Here is a 14793-nt window from a genome sequence, read left to right on the forward strand (position 1 = left end):
CTTGTTTTGTTAATTAAAGTAAGCTCTATATATCCAGCCTGGAGTGAAATATTTTTGAGTGGTGTTTTCACTTTTTTACTGTTTGACGTATTGCACAAATACCTTACACATTGCTTCTAAGTCTGACTGCCCTGTGCCAAGCAAACAGCGGGTGGAGTACAGGTTAATTTGGGGTTTACCTGTGCCTTATCCTGACTAGGATTATGGGTGCTGCATGACCAATGCTCACTCCTCAGTCACCAAGATTTTATATGAGCGTCTGTGTCTTTCTTAAAGTTTATGTGTGACCTACCTATGTGATTCCAAGAGTAAGAACTTATCATGCAACACAGGTTTGTAGTTATCAAAATTTTATTCCTTTAAGTAAACATGTTTTACTCCTAGAAGTTAATTAGCAAGATACAAGAGCAAGACACACGAAAATCTGCAGCAAACTATACCTACCTTTGAAAAAGCATTGTGATTAAGGGTAATTAATGTATAATATCTTAAACCAAGGCACAGGCTGGAAACTATAAGAGATTCACATGGTGCGATACTTTTGGTATTTCTGTCTTGCTTTTTAGATCTCGGCTTGACAGCACTTGCCCTGTCTCTTCAAGACATGTTTTGTAAACTTTGTGGACTTCAGCCCACCCATAGGCCTCCCATTTGCTGGCTCCATTGTCGCTCTCCTATCCTGTCTCCCCATTTGTCCGTGGCATGCATTTGTCATGCCTCTTGCTGTTTTTAGTCTTTCCCAAGAGCAGGGACCAAGTACTATATCAATCCACTGGTCACCAGATTAGCCTCTGTTTGAGGAACTACTGTTTTCTTTCTTGAAAAGCAATTCACATGATCAGTTCTGTTTTCACTCTCTTCGAGCTTCACTCCGTTAATGTAAACAGGCCTGCAAATCGTGTTCTTATGTCATCACATTTACTAAAATCAAATGTCAGATGCTGTTTTCCGAAGGCACCTGTTCCATCCCTCAAACCCCTTCTAATTTGATGCTTGTTTTGTACCGGCCACCATGAACATGAGGTCAGTGTCAAACGTGCACAGCATAGTTTGAAATGTCCATAAATGACAATTCGGAGAAGCAAAATTATTTAGGTTTGTTGCCTGCATCTTCTTCGGCATCTCTGTTTTGTTATGAGTCCACTGTAACTTGGAATGCACGCTTCCTATGTTAGCATCTCTATTCATGCAGTGCAACTCTTTTTCCATGTGTTGTTTGTCCCTTCGGTTTTCATTTCTTTATGTAAGGTGTGGTTACACTCACTGACTAATGGAAAATGTAGTCTTTATTCTCTGTGTGCAATTGTTAAGAAGCCTATGCTTCTATACAATGACATTTTTATAAGTCTTCTTACATATTCATAGTTAGTAGTTTCACAAATGTGTTTGTATACCATTTGGGGTCCCAAATGTACTAGTCCAGCATTCTCCCAACAGATGCTGCGCACGTCTGCCTGCTTAGAAGGGAAAGATTTCTTGGCCGACTCTACTACCCCACTCCCACTCCTTTTGTGGCAAAAGATGGCCAGCGGTGACAGTGTGACCCAGTTGGACGATCAATGGGGCAGCAACGAGTGAGCCTTGAAACTTGGTGAAAGCTTTGAGAAGCAGCCCTACTGTGGCTTCCACGCCATCAATGTGAGAACCTGACAGAACCCTGTCTGTCCAGTGATGGGACATTGGTGGAAAGGGTAGTGTGGTGTGATATATTTCTTGTTATTCTTACTCCACTATGTATTGCATCTTTTCTTTGGGTTTCTGATTGTACTGTATATTATATGACAGTGGTTGGAATCTTGTATGATCATGGTTCTCCTGCCTATGTCATTCAGTTCTTAGATTGTTTGTGTTTGACCTGTTGGGCAGTTGATGTCTGTTCCCTGGGCACTCTGGACCAGCTTACTTTGTATAAAATAAATTGAGGATTTAAACTCATCTTTGCCTTCGAACAATCTTTACAAATTGGCGACAAGGTTGGGATTGAACCTGTGTTCCCGTCCATCCATCGGAGGAAGATTTACTGAGGAAGACTTCACGGAACTTAAGTATTGCTGACATTTTCTTGCGCTGGATTTTCCTTAAACTGGAGGTACTGCACTCCATCTCAGGTACCCCCTGTTTTATTTTGAGGTCCCAGGGGTCAATTTGTGTGGGAAGCTGTCATTTTCCTAGTTTTTCAGTTTCCCGCCATCCTCACGCGCCATTCCTCGGGCCTGCAGTTGCACTCGCTCAAGCGTTCTTTGTGCTTGTGGTGCCATCGCACTTGCTCGAGCATTCCTTGTGCTCGCTGTGCTTTTATCTCACCCTGCCGGTGTCTCGTGGTGGTTCCACGCATATCCTGCTCTCCTATATGCTCTGCCGGCACCTCACTGCACTGCCTGTCAACTACGCTCCACTTAGGCATACTTGGTGAACTCGGTGAACTGTTTGCCAACATACACGTTATTCTGCTACAACAAGACTTCAATTTTAAACTTAACTGTTTCATGTACAGTCCAAGTCTTCCTACGTCCTCTGTCTTTGGACATGATCTGTTCTGCACATCTTGCTGCATCACTGGCTACAATCTACTGTCGAGTTTCACTGGGTTGTCTTTTTACTGAATAATCCCGGTTGCTCAGCACTCCGTGTGGACATTTTGGTTACTGCAGCTTCAAAAAACAAAAAGCTTTATTGTTCTTTTCTTCATTTACATTACAGTTGTGCACTGTTTTTCTTATACAGTCTTTTTATTCTTTCTTTTTTCTCTGCTCTTTTCTCTCTTTTTCTTCTCTTTTATTTTCTTTCTGTGGTTCATCATTACTAACCTTTTTGCTTTCCAGGTTTAGGTTTTGTTTTGTGGACGCACGTTTCCTGTATTGTGTTCATATACCCTTGTACCACTATGCAAGTAGTTACTCCTCCCAATCCTTTTCTACAAGAGTCAGGTGAACCACCTTTGTAATGGTGTTTATGGTACAGGTCTTTCAATGCATACTTAGGTGCAATTGATGGTCTTAACTTTAAGGCAGATAGAAAATGTAGTCTGCTATATTATTACCTAGGTGTAGAAGGTCAAAATGTATTTGATCATTTACCAGAATACACTGGTCAGGATAGCGAATATCTTGATGAATTTCAATTAGCTGTGAAACAATTGAGTACATACTTTGAAGGAAAAGTTAATTTAGTGGTGCACAGACACAAGTTTTTTACACGTGTTCAAGCTCCTAATGAATCTATTGATTCCTATGTGACCGCTCTAAAAATGCTGGCTGGGTATTGTGATATTGAGAGTTTCACGTCTCAGCTCATCAGAGACCAGATTGTTTGTAGATGTAATTTCAAAAAGATTCAACAAAAATTGTTGTCATGCAACAGCTCATCATTTGGTAAAGCTATTGATATAGCAAAAAGTATTGAAAATTCACAACTTGATGTTAAGCAATTAGAAGCCACTGTACCTGTTACTGTGGTAGCTGTTGTCAATTCGGCCACCAAATCTTCGTTCGTGGGCGGCTCCAGTAGCAAGAATTCTAAAGGGGCCTGTTCAGGAGATAATATTTTCAGAGGTGGTAAAATCACTGTTACTGCACATAATTTTCCTAAGTTGCAATGTTTCAGATGTGGGTAATTTACTCATGTTTCTAACTTAAAAAATTGCCCAGCAGCTTCACCAGGATGTTGGAAATGTAAAAAACGAGGGCCTTTTGACAAAGTTTCAGAGGTGGCAAACGTTTTCCTATAAGGAGTGTTCAAGACCGCACAGTGTACAATGAACAAGATATAGTTGAAAAAAAGGTTGAAGAACTTTTGTTATTTCTGGATTGTGTGGAAGTTAATAATGTTCAAACCAGCAAAGATATTACCGATCCTTTAGTAAACATTGAAATTGATGGGTGTGGTATTCCACTACTTATTATTTCTGGGGCAAGGATTACCATCATTTAAATTGACAGATATAAAGAGTTATGGCTTCACAATGTGTTGTTACCTCCTGATGTCATCACCACTACACTTGAAGGGAGCAGAATTGAATTGAGTGGGTATTTTTGGGCTGATATCAAATTTGGAAGCAAAACTATTCATTTTTTTTTATTTTTTAAAACAGACTTTATTAGGGCAGAGAACAAAATGCAGTCAATCCCCTTTCCCAGTACTCCGCCCTCCAGCCAAATCAGGACGTAGTGCAGTGATCACCCCACCAAACTGATCACAACTGTACAACAGTCACCCCAACAGTATCTGTGCTACGAGGTAGTTCATCCACAGGAGTAATCCACAGTGGGCGTGCGATAAAACCAATATACCCCCCGCCCCATCCCCCAGCAACCCCCCCAACGAACCCCCCCACCCTACCCACCCACCCAAGCATGTTGCCAGTATTCATCAGAATTACATGTACATCAAAGCCTCACCCACCACTCGTCGGATCTTGGAAGCAAAACTATTCATGGTAAAGTTTATGTGGCGTTTAAAGGTATCAATGTGTTTGGATGGTGGCACCAAGCTGAGTTTGGCATGATCATCAAACTTAGTCAGAAAAATCCTGTCTCCTTGGTTAATACTGTTAATACTGTAGGTGTCCAGGTACCTTGGAAAAATAAGTTTGAGGGTGTTTTTCAAGGAAAGATTGGGAAGATCAAAAACGTTTCTCATTTTATCAAAGTCAAAGAGGATGTTTTCACCCATTAAGCACAAACTTCGTAATGTGCCTCACAGTATCAGAAGTGAGTTATCTGCTATGTTAACTAAAATGCAAAATGAAGGGATTATTAAAAAGGTGGATGCTGCCTTGTGGGTGTCTCCCATTGTTCTTGCCAAAATGAAGTCTGGTGAATTAAATCTCTGTGCAGACTTGAGGTCTCTTAACAACGCAATTTGGGTTGAAAGTTTTTCCCCTTCCACGAATTGATGATTTCATCGCTGCTGTTGGTCAATCCAAATAGTTTTCGAAATTTGATTTTAGGGAAGCATATCATCAGGTGGTCTTAGATGAGTGGTCTCATCATTTGACAGCTTTTGTTACACCTGATGGTACCTTACAATTCTGCTTCATGCCATTTGGATTGGCCTTGGCTGCCTCTGTTTTCCAAAAGGTGATGACTACCATGTTTAAAGACGTACCCAATGTTGTTATTTTTCAAGACGACATTTTGGTGCATACTGTTTCACTGGGAAAACACAATGAAATTATTGAACAGGTTCACACTACTTTACAAATGAATGGAGTAACATTCAGCGATGACAAGTGTATATTTGCAGTTAATTAAATTGAGTATTTGGGTCACACTCTTTCATATGAAGGTGTCAAACCAAAGCCCAGCATTGTCAAAGGCATTGTCAATGCTCCTCACCCTGCCAGTAAGGAACAACTTAAGTCATTTATGGGCTTGTGCGAGTTCTATGCGAAGTTCATGAGAAGTTCATGAGAAACTATGCTGGTCTTACAGGATGTTTCACAGGTCTTCTAAAGAAAAGTGCAGACTTTATTTTGACTACATGTCTAGAGCATTTTCAGTTTATTAAGGAAAGCATTCTGACTGCTCCGGCTCTTCAAGCATATTGTGAAGGTCGTGATACCTATGTCACTGTTGATGCCAGTTCTTATGGTATGGGGGTGGTTTTCTCTCAAATGGTGGGAAACATAGAAGTGACAGTCGGTTTTGCGGCAAGAAGAATGAAGGACGTTGAACTCAGATATTCTGTAATTGAGAAAGAAAGGCTTGCTTGTGTGTGGGGAATTGAGAAGTTCAAGCCCTATGTATGGGGAAGAAAGTTTCACCTGAGAACTGATCATAAGCCTTTAGTGGACATTTTGTCAGGTAACAAAATCAAGAAAACTACAGCCAGACTGTCACGTCTGTCCACTAAATTTCTTGAGTTCAATTTCTTTGTACTTCATATTGCAGGTGGAATATTAAGGCAAATTTTTTGTCCAGGTTTCCAGGAGAGGACTGCAATGAACATTCTATGGTTTTTGAGGATGTTGAAGAGTGCATTATTGCAAATGTCGAAGACACAGTAATCTGTCCCAATATGAGTGAATGGCTGGATACGTTAAAATATGATCCTGTTCGGAAACAAGTTATTAACCTGGTTGTTACCGGTTGGCCTAAAGAAAGGTCCATTGATATTGACTTACAACCTTACTGCAAGGTTGCTGATGAGCTTTCAATTGAGAACGATTTACTTGTCAGGGGTGGGAGGTTAATTCCTACAAAGTGTCTCAGACTTAAAATTCTTGAAACTGCTCATTTAGGCCACTTGGAAAAGTTTGAAATGATTTTTGGTGGCCCAATATTGATCGAGAGGTAGAGGCGTTGGTGAGGGAATGTGTACAATGCTCATACAGTGATAAACACCTCAGTACTGTCTCTTCTGTATCAAGGCCTATTCCTTGTCCAGACAGAGTGTGGCAGAGGGTAGCTGTCAATGTTTTGGGACCGTATTATGTGTTACCCAGCAACATGGAATATTTTCTTGTATTGTTAGATCACCTGTCCAGATGGGTTGAAGTGAGGGGTGTTTCTGAGCCCAACACCAAGTCTGTCATTCGGTTCTTGTAAGATATTTTCAGTAGGGAGAGTACCCCTGAAGAATTACTGTCTGACAACTGTGTACAATTTACTTCAGCTAGTGCGCAAGAGTTTCTAATGAAAACTGGTGTGAAACATCTACGAACTCCGCTTTATCATCCTTAAGCAAATGGAAAGGTTTAGAGATTAAACAGAGTGCTAGTTGAATGCATTCAAAGTGCTATCAAATCTAGGGCTGATTGTGAGACTGCTGTTAGGGATGTGGTATGGGCGTATAGATTCACGCCTTATTCAATTTCTGGATCTGTACCATTTGAATTGATGAGAGGTAGGAAGGTAAGTTCGACATTGAATACTTTTTGGAAAATCAAGGCATTGGGTGGTGGTTGCAATGTGTTAGAGGAAGCTAGCAAGAGGAAATCTGCTAGTGATATTTTCAATTGCAAGAGATGTGAAAAATTGACTGATCACTGTAAGAAAAGAATTGTGAATTTTTCTATTGGAGAATGGGTACGTGTGTCAAAGAACCGTTGTTACAAAAAGGGTACTCAAAATTCAGGGATCCGCCTTGTATTGAGGAGATCAAAGGTCATGCCGCCAAACTAAGCAATGGCCAGTGGTGGAACATGTCTCGTTTGGCCAAGTCCGAAAGAAACAATTCTGATAACACTGATGTTGTACATGATGTTAGCTCACAAATGGCTGGGAAAAGTTCCCGACTCAAAGTGTTACCTAAAAGATTCAATGATTTAGTCATTAATTAATTATTATTATTATTATTTTTTTAAATTGGTTTCCGGTAAAAGAGGGAGGTACGTGGTGTGGTATATTTCTTGTTATTCTTACTGCACTATGTATTATATGTTTTCTTTGGGTTTCTGATTGTACTGTATATTATATGACAGTGGTTGGAATCTTGTATGATCATGGATCTCCTGCCTATGTCATTCAGTTCTTAGATTGTTTGTGTTTGACCTGTTGGGCAGTTGATGCCTGTTCCCTGGGCTCTCTGGACCAGCTTACTTTGTATACAGTCAGCCAGTCAATAAACTTTATTCGGTTTTTGTTTGCAAAACCATAAAAGTTACACAAATACAATACATAAAAACAGAAGTTATTGACAGGATTTTTTTTTTAAAACAGACTCCGTTACCACACAATTTGTCTTCTAAAACATGTCTAAATGAACAGACATTACATGTCCATACAGTGCCTAGATTTTATAGATGCTTTTAAAAACCATACAATAAAAATAATGCAATCATCCTTCAACAATTGAAGATACACAAGGGCTGGTCTGACTTGATTAAAATTCATTTTTTGAAAAATAGGAACTAAGAAGTGCCTCCTGGGGACTGCATACAGTTTAAAAAAGAACACAAAGTGCAGCAAATCATGAGGAGACTTTCCGTCGCAGCCACAGGAAGCTAGCACTTGGCCTCTGGTAGCCCCCTTGGGTCTTGCTAACAGGAGATGGAAGAGGTTAATCCGGAACCTGGTTAAAAGAAATTTTTCATGTGATGTCAGAGACCCCATTAGATATGGTTCTGGCAGTGGCGTTGATTTAAGCAATAAATATGATCGGATGCTGGGTTTACATATCTCTTCTGCTTCCCGGTCTGCACGCCTTCTGCTCAGAAAAGCTATCTTAGTTATTTCCACATCCTTTCTTACAATAACGTGGATTGGAGAATAAAACACCCTGCCCAATCCATTCAAACCCTCTTTTTATATAATTAAACCAGGGGATGCGTGCCACATTATCTAGGGACATGCATTCTCTTAAAATCAAATGGGTGAGGATTAGATCTTTATTTAGCCAACACTTTAACCAGAAGATCAGGGGACGCAAAGCAAGAGTATCACTTAGGTAGGAAACCCCCAGTTCCTCGTGTACCTCTAAGTTCGAGGTTCCTCTTGGTACACATAATAGACGTTTTAGAAACCCATTTTCCACTACCTGGAGGGGTTCTATAACCGCGTATCCCCAGATCTCACCACCATAAGTTGCTATGGCTAAGCTTTTTGTTGATACACTTGTAGCATAGCTCCTGTCGGTTTCTTACCCACTTTAGAGGCAAAATTCAAAATTGCTGCATTGACCTGAACCAGCTCCCCTTTTTTCCTCTGAATTAAGCGGGCCCATTTAAGTTGATCGTCAAATAAAACCCCTTAATAGGAGAATACATTCATGCGGGGAATCTTATCATTGTCGGTACTGAACTGAAAGCTCTTTTTCATTTGTTTCCCCACTTTCATAACATAAGACTTCGAGTTGTTAATGGCCAGGTCCCGCTCTGTCATGAATCCCAAATATGCAGTAACAAGGGTTTGTAAGCCCAGTTTGGTTCTGGATATAAGGACGGCGTCATCCGCATAAAGCAGAACTGGCATGCCCCGCCGTCCTACATAAGGAAAATCAGCTCCGGTTGCCCTCAGTACACTATCTAGTTCATTAATATAAAAATTAAATAAAAAAGGTGCCAAGATACAGCCTTGGCGGACTCCCTTCTTGATCTCAAAGTCCCTTGTGACCCGCAGATCTTGAGAGAACCTGACATTGGCTTTGGTCGATGAGTGCAGGTCCTCAAGAAAGTTGACGATACTGTTATCCATCTCCATTGCCCTCATGGATTACCATAGTTTATCCCTATTAACACAATCAAAAGCAGATGACAAATCCATGAAGGCAAGGTGGATGGTTCCTGGGTGCGCGACAGTGTATTTGTTCAGTATCAAAAATAAATTAAGGCACTGAGCAACAGTGGAGCGCCACGGCTGGAAACCATACTGAACGTCTGAAAATATCTTGTTCTCATCTGCCCAGGTTGTTAATTTCTGTAAAAGGACACGTCCCACCACTTTGACTACTGAATCGATGAGCGAGATTGGTCTATAGCAGTGGGTGCTGTTTTTATTGCCCTGTTTAAAAACTGGGACTATAGTTGAATAAGGCCAAGACTGAAGACAGCTATTCTTTGCTGCCGCGTTAAATAATGACTCTAAAATCGGAGCCCAAAATGAAGGGTCTGACTTAAATAGATCCAGGGGGATGCCCATCTGGGCCTGGGGCTTTATTGATGGTTAGCCCTAAAATACCATCCCTGATCTCACCCCTATCGAAGTTTATGACAGCGTCCTTCCTATCCATGGGATCTCTACAAATAGGCTCAAGCGAACAGTCAAACATAGATTTAAAATGGAGAACCCACTCCTCTGTAATGTGAGCAGCAAGGCCCCCCACCCCCTTCCCCGTCAAACAGGGGCCCATTCACAACACTCCAGAACCTTGAGCTATTTCTCAGGGTGCTGGAGTCAATCAACTCCTTCCAGGCATCATCCTTCAGTGCTCCCTTACGTTTAGCCAGGGCTAACTTATATTCCTTACGACAAACACAGACCTCAGATTGGATTCTGGGTTTAGCTGCCAAAGCTTCCCTCAGCCACTTAGCTGCTTTGGAGCAGTGCGAGTCAAACCATCTGGGGCCATGTGAGACGATTCCTCTGGCCGGGACACTTAGCAATTCACCCACTGTATGCGCTATTGCCTCATAGGCACCAAAGATCTCATAAGGAGTGGACCTCTCCGATGTACATAATTACATTTCATGGGCACAAGATGTTTTCACCTTATTATAGAAGCTGTCAGGGGACACCTGGGACCATTTTAATCTACGCTTTCCATCCGTCGGCCGCAGAGTACCCCTGTTTGATGCTTCCTCAATTTTTACCGAAAGTGGGCCCGTCATGTAGGCTGTCAAAGGGTTATGGTCGCTGAATTCGCTTTCTACTATATTAAAACCGTTAAATGAAGAGTGCAATGAGGACGAAATTAAGTTAAATAAATTATCCTCTTCCATGTCCTTTAAACGTTGGCACAAGAAACTTGGTGTGCGGATCAGTTAAGGACATCGTAACCACCAAATCTAGTTCATTTAGCATAGTGTTCAACAATTCCCCTTGGGAATGGTGTTCAAAATGAAAGCCCTTCATACGGGGGCAGCCCAGCTCTGAAATAAAGGATATTGATGGGTTGCCACAAGGGCGTGCATTAAAATCACCAGAAACCAGAAGCTTATAAGTTTCAGGGCCCATAAATTGTTTTAAAATGGTTCCCAGGGTAGTAATATTACACACCTCATGCGGGCAAGCCACCGAGTTTTAAAAATCTACAATTCCCATCTAGTATCCCCCCTTATTGCTGACAGTGCCAGGGTTCCCGGGTGTGTAGTTGGTTTCACCTGCAACTTACAATCAATGGACACGGAGATGTATGTAACTAGACCACTCTTTGGTCTTCCACTCACCGATGGAGTGGCCGGGACAAAGAATGCCTTGTAGCCTTCCAGGAAAAGATCGCAGTCCACCGACCACGTTTCTTGGAGACTAATTACAATGTATTGCTTCACATACCAGCCTCCTAGTTGGGGAACCCTATGACCACTTACAGGCAGTTCCCTGTGGGGGGCTAGCTTATAAAAATAACCCAAATGTAAAACCTTGATGACAGATCCAGTTAAGGGAGTGAGACTAATGTCTCTGGATAGGATACGCCCAGCAGTGAAAGGGTGATCAAAATTTACGATAATGCAGTCACCCTTGTCCAATTTGCGAGAACACCCTATCCAACTAACCCTGCGTGCCATAAGGATATTTTTGGATATACGTGGGCCCAGGGTTGTATTGTGTGTAATACAAAAGGGGGTGGTGATGGACGGAGCATCAGAACCAATCTTATACTCACAGTCAACAGATCTGGGTTTAATCCATCACCGTTCTTTGGCCCACTCTGCCACTCCAGTTCAGACATGGCCATATGCAAATCAGTCTGACCCTGTGCCTCATGGGAACAGTCCAGCCCGAATTGCCAAGCCATGCCTTCCCTGGACTGGAAACAAGCTCCCTAGGACCGGCAATTGTGAAGTAGGCATTTCACAATTAGCTTAGTACTCAATACATTGGCTTGCAATATAAGAACGGTGATGGATTAAACCCATATCAGTTGACTGGGGGTGAGTGCTTGCAATGTTCAACAGTCCGTCCATCATTTCCTTTGGTTTTTGGTTTGTATTGTGTGTAAACCAGCGATTCAATTTATTTATCAACTACCCATAGTCTTCCTTTACCCTGTTGGGGAGTGGGGGTACACTTCCCAGTACCACTACATATGGGATAGATTCAGGCGGGAGGTCGATAATCGGGAGACTCAGCAACTGGAGATCCCTACCCTCGAGCCTCCTTTCCCTATGTGACACGAAGGACTCTGCTCTACTGAGGGGCTGGCATATAGTTACCGGGGTATCTACACTTCTGGGCCTTGTGCTATTAAGACTATTCTTGTGTTGTGCCTCACCATTTGCTGCAGTACTTTCAGTAGGCCCACCCCCTGCTCCCTCCCGCACAGCACTTTTGCCCCCCGTGGCTGCGTTGTCTATGTTTTTGAGTGTACTAACTGTCGGCGTAGCTAGCGGGTTGCAACTAATAATCACCTCTAGTTTTGCCAACCTAGCTTCTACTGCACTTATTTTTTTAAACATATGGTCTAGTAGGGTGGATAACATGGTTTCAAGCCTTCTCCAGAAATTCCCCTCCTCGGTGCTGTCAATTAGCTGCCCTAACGTGCTCTGGATCATGGGGGTAGAATTACCCTCTGTACCGGCACTTGTGGGAAGGGCAGATAGTGATACTATCCCTCCAGAAGTTCCCTGTACTGGTTTATTCAATTTCACACCCCCCCTCCCCTTTCATTTTATAGGGGAGGATTTATTATTACAATCTGATTTAAGCTTTGCTTTCTGCCCTCTAGTTGAAACCTTCATTTTCGCAGGAATAGCTTCATGCCCCGTAAAAGAGCAAGAACCAGAATTTATCACTGTGACTAAGGCAGCAGATGGGGACGGGCTCACCCGGGATGGGGATGCAACCTGATTGAGGGCCGGCAGAGAAACGGGAAGTGTAGGGGTTAAGGAAAGTCTACCTTTCGGGGAGTACGGATCGAGGGATAACCTTTGTTCAGTCAATTGTATTTCATGTATGAGGGCGGATTCTCCCCTTGATAAGAAGGCATCTAATGTACAAAACTTTAGGAAACATGCGGATTCCTTGTCCAAAAACCTCAGAGCAAGGAATTATCCTACTCGCCTGGTCCACCAATCCTACAAACGGTCCTCGAATAACAACCGCGAGGCGTTGCTCGAACCGAGTGTTCCTAAACCTACACTGGACAGAATGACGTGTGTTAATACCTTCAGCACCCAGTCCAGTTGTATTTAAAAAAGTATACGAAAACACTGGCGCATATTAAACGTGGGCAACGATCATCTTCCTCTCCCATTGTTCTCTTTCAACAGAAGTGCCAATCTACGAGATACACTTGTCCATACACGCCCCCGAACCATTATGACAGCTTTAAGCAATGCACTCTGGAATTTGCCTCCAGTACAGGGACACTATGCGTGTGGTGGCTGTGTGGTGTGTCCACAGACCTCACACACTGTTGAGATCGACCTGGGCATGGGTAAACCATGGAGACAAATGAAGCATACCAATTGCAATAGCGATAAGGTGATTTACCTTATTACATGCCCCTGCAAGAAGAGATACGTAGGGATGACGACCAGGAAGGTTAAGCTCAGAATAATGGAGCATAAAAGCACTATTAGGTGCAAAAAGCAATCGACCCGCCTGACCAACCATTTCTTGGAATCCAGGCATCAACCTGATGATATCAACTGGACAATTCTCGAACAACCCTTTATTCCTCCGCATATCACGGATGTGTCATCGTTCCTTTTCAAGCGAGAACAGCGGTGGGTTTTCAGAATAAAGAGTGACACGTTGGGTTTGAATGAAGCCATCCCTTGGACTTCACTCCGCTAATGTTGTTCATAGTAAGCTCTCAGGTGGTGCTGTTATCCGAATCAGAGTGTACATTGTACTTTGACATTCCTTATGGGGGTGTTGTCATCACTTAATGTCTGATTCGTGCATTTATCCCAGTCTCTTTCTCGTCCTCTGTTTTTCATGGAATCTCTAACTATATGGGCCAGGTTTGCCTTTCTGATGCTCTAGTCTACATCTAGTGTCTCTGGTGCTCTGCTTGATTCCACTGTCCATGTGTGTTGGACGTTATTTTACAACCTTGGTGCGCCCAGTAACATGCCCCGATTGAGACTCGTCATGTTTTGTATATTTCTGGGCAATTCCTAGGTTGGTCGGACTTATGTTTTGCGCGGTGAGTGTTTCTCCCGCCTATGCCAGTGCATCATGTCCACTCGCGCTCGCTTATTGGGCGCGTTCTGGTTTGTTTACTATGACTCCCGCGTTCAGTGACATGCTGCAGCTGCTCCACGGTAGTTGCTCAATACTTGTGTACAGAATATGGTTTTCTGGTCGCCTATAATACATTTTTTTGATTTGGGTGTTCCTGTATGCCACGCATTACGAGCTGTGGTACGGATTATTTCGAGTGTTTTATTCATGCAAGCACTTCCTGACTACATCTCCCATAAGGCCAGTCTTTGGAGTAGAGTCTCGCAAGTCTATCATGTGATAGTTTTTTGTCTCTGGTCCCGCCCTCCCGGATAACTTCCGGGTGAATACCGGCTTTTTTAGCGGTGTTGGCCGCGACTTCAGTACCGCTCGGTACAATCAGGAAGACCGCCTGGGGTAGCGACGGCCAGGTAGGCTCTCACTGAATTAGACTGTTGGATACGAGTGTGCGTACAGCGAGCCGTTGTATAGTTATGGTTTTGCCTGGGTGTAGTTAAGATGTGGGTGCATTTGTGCCAACTACACAGTAGATGCAGCGCGTCTTTCTCGTGAGAATTTGTAATGCTCATTTTCCAGCTTGTACCTTGCCGGCGTTTGCACCGTTTGCGTTTGATTCGCCTTGAACATTGCATGTTGGCTGGCAAACTTGGAGCAGAGCTAATCATAAACTGTTGCGTGTTCCTGTTAAGCATAACACGCTCCAAGCTTAGCTCCCTCCCCTTCAGAGATTACTATGTCTAGTCTTTAGCAAGCCTCGTTACATTATTCTTGGGGCTTGATTCGCACTCTTTATGCTTCGAAGGGGAGAATCTATGTTTACATATAGTCTCGAGTTCGCTTTAGCACGATATGCTTAGCGCGCAGTTTACTCCCGATTTGAGATCACAATGCCCAGTTTCTAGCATGATCACGACGGGTGCTCTCCGTGCTTCATATGCATTGCGCATTTTTTGATGGTCTAGTGTGTACAGCCCATGCACAGGGATTTCCTCGCTTGGTTTTA

General features: G+C 42.8%; 1 long non-coding RNA gene across 1 annotated transcript in view; it reads right to left on the reverse strand.

The window, feature by feature from the left end:
* The window catches only part of LOC146817342 (uncharacterized), a 28183-nt gene that overhangs the window by 11394 nt on the left and 1996 nt on the right, over positions 1-14793 (reverse strand). Inside the window, exon 2 of the long non-coding RNA XR_014962974.1 lies at positions 3444-3525. This is a non-coding gene — a long non-coding RNA (uncharacterized LOC146817342). The remainder of the gene's footprint in view (positions 1-3443; positions 3526-14793) is intronic.

The sequence above is a fragment of the Triturus cristatus genome, chromosome 6, assembly GCF_964204655.1.
Source record: "Triturus cristatus chromosome 6, aTriCri1.1, whole genome shotgun sequence".
NCBI classification, from domain to species: domain Eukaryota; kingdom Metazoa; phylum Chordata; class Amphibia; order Caudata; family Salamandridae; genus Triturus; species Triturus cristatus.